At 57.0% G+C, this 9720-nt stretch overlaps 1 long non-coding RNA gene across 1 annotated transcript; it reads left to right on the top strand.

The window, feature by feature from the left end:
• Positions 1-337: 337 nt before the first annotated feature.
• Positions 338-4632, top strand: LOC136794553 (uncharacterized). Its single transcript, XR_010841538.1, has 2 exons — positions 338-435; positions 1921-4632. It is a non-coding gene; the product is annotated as an uncharacterized lncRNA (long non-coding RNA).
• The last annotated feature ends 5088 nt before the right edge of the window (positions 4633-9720 follow it).

Raw genomic sequence — 9720 nt, 5'->3', positions numbered from 1 at the left:
AGGGGAGGGGAAAGCCTTTGAGGCAGCGGGAGCAGCGTGTGCAAACACCCAGGACCGGTGGGAAAGCCACGCGTGGCACGCCACAGGGGAGGAAGACAAGGTTAGAGGGGCTGACGGGTCAGACCACCCGGAGGCTTTCAGGGGCATTCACAGCTTCGGGTCAACTCTGAGAGTGAGGGGAAATCTATACGGGGTTTTATTTTATTTTATTTTATTTTTCCGGTATGCGGGCCTCTCACCGCTGTGGCCTCTCCCGTTGCGGAGCACAGGCTCCGGACGCGCAGGCTCAGCGGCCATGGCTCACGGGCCCAGCTGCTCCGCGGCACGTGGGATCCTCCCGGACCGGGGCGCGAACCCGCGTCCCCTGCATCGGCAGGCGGACTCCCAACCGCTGCGCCACCAGGGAAGCCCTATACGGGGTTTTAAACAGCAGGGGTAAGATATTTTGATTCTACTTTGAAAATAATACTCTGGGTGGAGCAAGAGTTGATGGGATAGAGTGAATTGGAGATGATGGTGGCTGGACGGGGCAGATGGGGAGGGGGGGAGGGGCAGCCTCGGTGCCAGGTGGGCTGCGAGGTGTACAGGTGAATCTGGCTCCTACCCTCTGACCGCACGGGGACAGGGTGTCCATGGAAGCCAGGAGGCAGCCTGAGAACAGAACCAAAGACAAACGCTCCAAGTGGAGGAGGGAGGTTCTGGGAGGGATAACGGGGGAGCACAGGGTCCGGAACCCCAGAATTCTCAGGCTGCAAGGATTGTCCATCGGTTCATTCAGGGCGCTGGGTACGTTCAATGCCATCGGCACTTCAGGGCAGCCACTGGGCATTTTCGAAGCCTGAGAGTCGGTTGGGAACTACAGTCTGCAGAAGCCACAGGAGATCAGCTCGGGGAGTGTAAGGCAACTTCTCATCTCCACATCGGGGCTCCCCCGCCCCCCCACCCACCCAGGGAGAAGGAGGAGGCCGCCGGACCCTCCCCGGGGGGACCCTGGCTGACTGCACTGGTTTCTCTCTCCGGAGAGCCACCCTCACCAGCACTTTCCATGGGCCGAGCGTGTGTTCGGTTGAACCCTCACTGCCACGCGGTAGGGAAGGAATAACCCCCATTCTGCAGATGAAGAATCCAGTTTCAGGGGCGTTAGGTGCCCAGCCAGCGGCCACAAGGCCACGGGCGACGACGACATGAGGAGAGGCCGGCGCTGGGTTCCAGAACCGCCGTGCGCCCGTGGGCCTCGGGCAGTGGCAACGACAGAAAAACACCGCACCGCTGGGAAGGACTGAAGGACACTTGTGTCTGAAAAGAGGAAGTCAGGCTGTCCTGTTCTTCATGCAAATGTCCACCTCCAGCTGGAGGTGAGAGGCGTCTGTGTTCCTTCTCTCCTTTTTATCCAACTTCAAAGAGTCACTGGAGGATTTAGCTCAGGGTTCCTGAGGGCAAACACACCATCAGCGGGGAGCACGACCCCAGAGCTTTTTGGTGTGTTTGCGTTTGAGGTATTTTTATGTTTTTCCTGTTCTAAGCAGAAATAATTTCTGTTTCTGGTTTTTCATCTAAGCACATCCACTGCCGGCTCCTCCAGGGCTGATATTCAGCTCTGTTAGAAACGCGGCTTCCCTCCGTCCTCGGGGCCCTGCAGACTTGGGGAGAGTGGGCGGGGCGGGGGGGGGGAGATGCTAAGCTAGTCCAGGCAGCAGCGAAGCCCCATCCCAGACGCTTCCGCTCTGCCTGCGTGGACCCTGCTCGCGGTGTCAGCTGACTCTTCGCAGCCTGTGGGTGTGGTGTGCGCCGTGTGTGAGACAGAGACAGAGAAAGGAAGGCCTTCCCGTCCTTTCAGCGAGCCAGTCCAGGGAGCTGGAAGAATGTTCTTGGTGACCCCAAATGAAATCACATGAAGTATGCTTACCTTCTTTCCTCCAGAATCTTCTTTGTTTGGGCGTTTTAACCATCCCGTCTCTTTCTGTGACCACACGTGACATGCCTCCATCTCCACCACCTGTCATACTGCAGTTTGAACCATTCGTATTCTCTTTCCCACGCGTGTTGGCCCCCATCCCCTCAGCCCTGAGCCTTTAGCCTCCGTGGACACGCCGCGCGACACAGGGATGCAATCGATGACGTTATCTGAACCAGCCCTGAACCCTCTTTGCCGACGAGAAAACTGGGGCAGGAATCCTGGAAGCCCAGCTCTGCCGGGGCCGGACCTAACGCCCCGTCCCTGCGTCGCGGTCCCGGAAGACTGCAGGTGACAGAACCGACCAGGGCCGAAGGGGAGGCCGGACAGACGGAAAAGGCCCTGCACCCCGAGGGGCCACAGCCAAAAAAACGCGGAGGGAAGGGTGGAGCCTAGTCACGCCCCGCCCCCCCCCCAAGACGCAACCCTCCCTCCCAGAGATGCCTGCGCGTTCCCATAGCAACGCACAGACCTGGGGGTGGCGTGATCGCCATCTGTTTGGAGTGTAGCCAGGGTTTATACTGAAAATACCAAACACCCTGCAGAGACTTTATCCTCGGGTAGGGCTTGCGATTTGCCGGAGGCAGCAGTCAGGAGATCAGGGCGCTGCGCTCTGGTCTCAGTCCGCCTCGATGCCCTGCTCTGGACGCACGGTGCAGCCGGCAGCCGAGCCCCAGCCCCCGTGAGGAATCAGGACTTTCCGGCCCCCTTTACGCCCCGCTCCACAGCCCACGTTGCACCCGGCACAGTGTAGGGCCCAGCGGTGCCCAGGAGATGCTCCCTGCGCGCTGGCTCCACCCGTCCTCACCTCTGTCCCCACGGATGCTCAGCCCGTCCCCGCCTGTCTTGCTTCCCAGGGATCGGCCCCTCCAGGGACGCCGGCCTGGTCCAGCTGTGGTGCTCATGGGGCTCGCGGCTGTGACAGCATCGGCCCTCAGCATGGCTTTCAGGGGTGTCGGTGCCACGACGGAGGTGGTCCTGGCCATGTGGGAAGGAAGAGTGGGCTGGCCTGAGGCAGAGGACCCTGGGGGAGGGGAGAAGGGTGTGCTGAGCCTCTGGGATCATATGACAGAGCTTCTTCTACCTCCCCAGCTCTCCCAGCCTCCCAAGGATCTGAGACCTGGCACCAGACAGAAAACCCCGCCGTCCCAGCTCTCGGTCCCTCTGGGTTGGCTTGCGGAGGAGGCAGGTGTTTCGGTGTGGCCATTTAGTCTAATCATCTTGCTGAAGCGCTTGGAAAGCAGCATCACGCAGAGTCAACACCCGAGTCCACTTCCACGTGGTCGTCTACCTTTGAGCAAAGCGCGAAGACACGTATTGACCGCCCCCCGCTGCATCCCCTCAGGACCCGCTTAGGGAGGACAGCGTGGGAGCTGGAAGGCAGCTCAGCCACGGTGGTCTCCCCTGCGCCCCGGCACCAGCTCCAGCTCTCAGCTGACCCAACTGGAGGGGCTTCCAGGCCCCCAGCAGTGCCTGGTGTCAGCTCAACACGCCTCCAGAGAGGAGGGACAGTAACGGGTACCCCGGGGGCCCCAAAGCAGAAGCGGCATCCAGACTCAGAAGGGCTGAGGCTGCAATTCCCATAAATTCACAAGAAGTCATGTAATGGCTTAAAACGGTGACGCCTCCTGGACTCGGTCCAGAGCTGCAACCTGATCGTGCGCTCTGCCAGGGCCATCAGCCCAGGGGTGTGGAGCCTGGGCTACCGACAGGTGACAGCTCCGTCCACCTTGGAGTCTGAATGGAGCCTCTGCCTCCCCGGGAAGCCTGTCCTCCCTGGAGCCTCTGAGATGGCTCTGCTCCCAGGCACGTTGCACACGTGCAAACTAACCGAGGCTATGCCGGCCTGCTCGCGTTTAATTTCCTCCAGGACAGCACACTGAGGAAACTGATAAAGCCAGAGGAACCCTGGGTGCCTGTCACCCCAGCAGACCCCACACGGCTGCCTCGCCGGGTCCTCGCAATCACCTCAGGATGTAAACAGCACAACCTCGTGTCACACGAGTAAGGGTAGGTTCACGGGGAACACGTGATCCGCCCAAGGCCTCGCGGCTGGCCAGACAATGCTGTGAGCTGGACGCAGGTCCGTCGAAAGGTTTTCTGTCCACGTGTTTGGCCTCCGTGGTGACCTGTCAGTGTGACATGGTGACACACTGAGGTACTGACTTGTCTGTGTTCCTGTCTTCTGTCCCCCACCCCACCTGCCTATTTGGGCACAGTCAGGCCCTTTCGTGGTTATTCCTTCACCGGGATTTTTCCCAAGAAGGAAAGCAAAAGCAGACAGTCACGAGGCACCATTCCTGCCATGGTTTAAAGCCACGCTAATCAAAAGAGTGATGCTGAACCGCTCAGCACAGGGAGGAAGAGTGATATGGAAGAGAGTGAGGCGTCGGGGAGGGATGATTGAGCCATGGAAAGAGACGGGGAGCCCTGGCGGGGACGGCCCACCAGCTTCCTACAGGGCCCGGCAGTCGACGAGATGTCCGGGGTCTCCAGCCCGGCAGAGACCCCAGGCCCCCAGACCCGAAGGTGCCACATGGACGGAGCCAGCCGGGCACCTTCTGTCGTGGTGGCACTCCCAGCTGGCTTCTTTGCCCGCAACATCAATTCCAGTTGCCTTCTCTGTTCTGCTGATCTAACTCCCGTGCTGTCAACGCAAATAAATAGGAAAATGGAAATGATAATTTCTTCAGGAACTAAGGGGCTCTTTCCTTCCCTCGGTATTTCTAGTACTCAGAATAAATAAGTTTAGGAGACTTTCAGTCGCTCAGAGAAATATTACTTTACTTTATCCTTACAGCAAACTTGTCAAGGAGGCGAGATGCACACACTACCGTATTTTGCTGAGGAAGCTCCAAAGTGCACGGGAAGGACCTCGTTCCACTCACCCTCCCGGGCTTCCCGGTGAACACCCACCATCCAAGCAGAGAAAGTGTCTTCCTGGTGCAGGAAAACAGCCCGAGGTCACTCGGGAATTCTAGTCACAGCAATTTCTTTTTGTAACTCGATGCAGTATTTTTTCAGCAGTGTCAAGGGTGCAGCCCCGAGGTGCTCTTGAGAGCTGCTCTGGGCTTGAAAACAAGCCCCGGAGAAGGCAGACGAAGGGAACTGCTGTTTCCTGTCCCCGCTCCATCTCCGCGTCCTCCCCTCCCCCTCCCAGAGCCGCTCACGGCCCTGACCGGCTCCTGAGACGATGACCCAGCGGGCTGGGGACAAGTTCCTTCCCCGGGGGGGGGGGGGGGGGGGAGAGGCGGCGAGGCCAGGCGGCCCGTTAAACGCCCCCGCACCGAGAGGCTGCCGGACCGCGGACAAATTGACGAGCCTGAGCAGATCCGCGCGACACCCGAGCAGCGGGAGAGCGACGACGACGAGGTGCCTGTGTCAGTGCACGTGGCCGGGGCAGCCGGGTCACTAGAGTGCAGCCCACCGTCGGGGATGCCCTCTCCCTGGGGAGGGCGGGGTGACTGGCGGGGGAGGGGTGGAGGGAGGGGGAGGGGAGGCTGTGGGAGCTGCGGGGGGGACGCCCCCGTGCTGGGCTCCGCTAGCAGGTCTACGCTTGCAGGCGTGGACTTGACCGCACTGCCTCGATGCCTGATCTGTCTTGGGAAGAGTAGGAGTAGATGATGCATTTCTTGTCTCAATGATGAATCTCTGGGAAATAAATTTAGCTGCTTCCCTGGAGAATTTATTCTAGTGGCTCTTAAAGAGCAGAAATCTCCACCAAGTGCATGTCCAGAAATCCAGGTCGCACTCAGAATAGCTGAAGCATCACCCTGGCTCTCGGTGTTACCCACATTCACGTGTGTCCAGACTTGTTCCTTGTAGCTCACCTGCCAGAGAAGGTGTGCACTCACAGAACCTGCTCGTATAAGCGTGTCTCTGCACACGTGGCGCGTCTGGTTTGCATTCCGTATGGAGAATGTAGCAGGTGTGCACAGCGGGAAAACCTGGTCAGAGGGGGGGGCGGGAGCCTGGGGGGGCAGTGCGCCTTGGGCTGGGGTCCAGCAGGCACCCGGGCCGGGCACCACTCGCGCTAGGCGACTGCAGACAGCCCGGCAGCCGCGGGACTCCAGTTTCACCGAGAGGAAAAAGCTGAGACGCGCATCAACGGTGGACAGACACACGTGGTGTTTTCACAGAAGGGCACTAACGGCAAAGAGCAGGAACATGCAGAAGCTCACACGACCCGTGACTGAAGTTCACGAACGTAGTCTGAGTTGGTTAGCCAGACGTGCACAGGTGACCTGTGTAAAGGACGAAACGAACAAAGCCAGTGGCCACTGGCCGTGCTGGTCACCCCTGACGGGGCTACCGGGGGGCTCCGCCGGGTGGCCAGCCACACCGGTGTCTTGGTCTGAGTGCCGATGACGTGGTGTGTTCAATTTATGAGAACTGGCCAGGCTGGACCTCTGATGGAGGTACTTTTCTGTGCTTATGGCATAAATACTTCAATTAAACATCAGAAGACGTGCAAGAGGGGAGAGTGCAGGGAGAGAAGCATAAACCGAGTGACCTCTGGGGTTTCTCGCGGCTCCCAGGGGCCGCGTCCTGGTTTGCTCATCATCACAGCTTTTAGGTCCTTTTCCTCTTAGTGCTTCCTTTCTACCCCGTGGCTGCATTTGCATCAGTAATAGAGATGCGAGGGTGGACTGGGCAGAATCGAGGGCGATTTGGTGCCTTCGCTTGGTTTCTCAGAGCTGCTCTGAGCTCAGAGGGAAAGGGGCCGGCGGTGGGTTCCACCAGCTGGTTTAATCTGTAAATGTCAGCGGTTGTCACTCCTCATTCCTAGAAGACGGGTCTAAGTCAAAGCCTTATCTCTGGGCAGAAAAATTGAAACTGCTCTAGCATCTGGGAGTTTGTGGAAATCATTAAAAGTAAAAAGCAATTTTTACTTTCCGTGAACAGATACGATAAACTCTATGTGTTCTCCTTTCCTTCTTTATTTGGATGCCCTCACAACCGTGGAGAGCCCTGGGCGCGTCGCCCTTGGTTCGGAGGCGCTCTCTGAAGGTGTTTGCCGCGCTGGGCGAGGGTGTACACGGCTCTCGTTGTGCAGCAGTGACCCAGGGCCGGCGGCTAACGAATACAGGGCACGTTCTGCACCGAGAGCGTTGACTCCCCTTCACTCTCTCGTCTGAACCCTGAAGCGTTTGGTTCGCATTTGATGGAGAATCAAAGGCAAGTCAGCCTGAGTCGAGTGTCCCTCAAAGTTAGGGGGTTAAATTGGGTGGTGGGTTAGCGACCCGGCAGGGAGTGCATACGACTCCGAGATCAAGGTGAAACATCCGGTTCCAGATGAGGCTGAGGCCGAGGGCCCGACGTCTGTCTGTCTGGCCGATGAGCCTGCCACCTGCCATTTAGGCAAAGTAGGTGGTTCAAAGGCTGGCGTGGCTTTGCGGACCCCGAAGGCGAGTAGGGCAGACAGGAGGGTTGAGAAGGAGGGGCAAAAAGGAATCTGTCTTGCGAGGGGCCCCGCACAGCGCGAGGGGCTGGAGGACGGGGGCGGGGGGCGGAGAGCCGGGGGCGGGGGGCCGACCACACAGAAGACCGTCCAAGCTTTCCCAGGGGCGGGTCTGTCCCCGCCGCCCGTCCACGCACGTCTAACTCCACTACCCGTCGACGAAGGCACCTCCGGCGCTGCTGTGCCTGAGCAGCGTGTGCGTGGAAGGGCCTGCAGGGCGGGGGACCCCCGGGGCACCGGGTCCAGGCGAGTCCCCAGGTGAGCGCGGGAGGGCGCTGCCGCGGCGGCATGTGTGTGCGCATATGCGTGTGCATTTGTGTGCGTGTATGTGCACGTGTGTGTGTGCACGTGCATATGCATTTGTGTGCGTGTGTGCCTGTGTGTGTATGTGCGTGTGTGTATGTATGCACGTGCATTTGTGTGCATGTGTGTGCGTATGCACGTGCATGTGTGTATGTGCATGTGTGTGCATGTGTGTGCGCGTGCGCGTGTGCGTGTATGTGCATGTGTGCGTGCATTAAGGGGAGGTGGATCTCTCACTCAAGGCGGGCACGCTAGCCCCCTCCCTTTCCCACCGTCCCCAGCCTCTGCCTATCTGACACAGGCTCATTTGTGCTTTGTGTTTATTGCACTTTATATGCAAGTTTCACAATAACTTCGGAAAACATTCTCAGTTAATAAAATGCAAATATGTTCAGCTCACTGTCACATTTTACAAATATAATTTTCCCATTGATGTTTAATTGCCTTAAAATTCTTTCAAGGTCAAAAGGGAACTATCTCTTGAACATTAGTTATTAAATTATGTAACACCAATTAATTTGCTGAATTGATTTGAGCTTTATGACGTTTGTTATTAATTGCTTGAAAGCAAACTTCTAATTATCCAGGGATCAGATATTCTCAGCTCAAAATTCCTCTGAGAGTAGCAGAAAGCTGGTCTGTCATTTTGAAGGTCCTCTTTCCTTGTGGCCAGTGACTTGAGCCCCAAAGTGGTATCAACCAAAGGAAGCATTTTCCTAGGTTGAGGGTTCTGAGAAGCCCAGGCTCTACTAATGGTTTTCCACTACCTGTTCCTGCGAGCTGTTCTCCAGTCAAACAACAGCACCCAGACGTAGCCACGAGATCTCTCTGTGCAAAGAACTACCATTTTCTCCATTTGTCCTACACCTGAAGTAAAACACCCTTCCACTGGTGTTTGACACCCCCTGATTTCGCCACCTGTGAGATTTTGACATCTGGACCGTCACCTGGTGCCTGGGGCCCGTTGTGACCCTCCTACAACCAGTGATGGGTCCTCACGGCCGACAGGGTGGCGAGTGGGCCAGTTCTAAAGTCCTATCTCCCGCCTTCTCAGGACTCTGAGTACCAACCACCACTGTTTAGGTTCCCCAACAGCAGAATCTGAGCCCGGCTTGGAGTGCAGGTGTTTATCAGAGATCAGCATACGTGGAAGGAGAGGAGAGGAGAGGAGAGGAGGATGCCAAACTGGGCAAGGCAAGAGCACCGCAGCTCAGCCCAGCCTTGGACCCACCTGGGGGCTCTGGAAGGAACATTGCCTGCTGTTCAGAGTCGTCTCATGATGTGTCTTATGTCACTGAAGGTGGACTTCCCCAGGAAAGGCTATGACCTAGAGCCGGGTGGCCCTCAGCTGAGGCACACCCTGAGGGTGCTGAGAGCTGGAGGTGGTCTGCTGACCTCACTGTAGCTCCATACTGATTGCTCCCGAGGAGAGATCTGGGCAGTGCGTGTCCGCGTCCGCCCCTACGGTACCGAAGACTAAGGATGATATATGCAAACAACCCAGCAGATTACAGGTGTCTGGTAAATAGTAGTTAATGTTCTAATTATTTAATTTTATAATGGGAATCCTTTTGAAAAATAGGGTAGACAATAGTGTTACAATGACAAAGATCAGAGAAGGGTATCCTTCCTCCGTAGGGACCCCAACAGTGAGTTCTGCAGTCAGAAGCACGGGACAGGTGGGGACACTCGTGACTGTGTGGGTGGACATCTTCTTCCTATTTACAGAAGAAGATTCCTGGGTTCAGGGTAGCAGGGTGACTTGCCCAAAGGCATGTGTTGGAAACTATAGAGTCCAAATTGGAACCCAGGTTTTCTGTCTCCAAAGACACCGGTCTTTGGTCTCTGCTGCCACTTAAAACAATAAAAGCCATATGAAAAGGTGTATTTTTACCTGTGTGGTAGCAATTTTTTTGTAGCAACATAAACTCTACCTTTTTTCTGCAGAAGTCACTAGCCCCATTTTCCAGGAAGTTCGGGACAGACTAAAACCACCTTGATT

The sequence above is a fragment of the Kogia breviceps genome, chromosome 7 (genome assembly GCF_026419965.1).
Source record: "Kogia breviceps isolate mKogBre1 chromosome 7, mKogBre1 haplotype 1, whole genome shotgun sequence".
NCBI lineage: Eukaryota > Metazoa > Chordata > Mammalia > Artiodactyla > Physeteridae > Kogia > Kogia breviceps.
The sequence above is the reverse complement of the archived record's forward strand: the minus strand, read 5'-3'. Positions and strand labels throughout refer to the sequence as shown.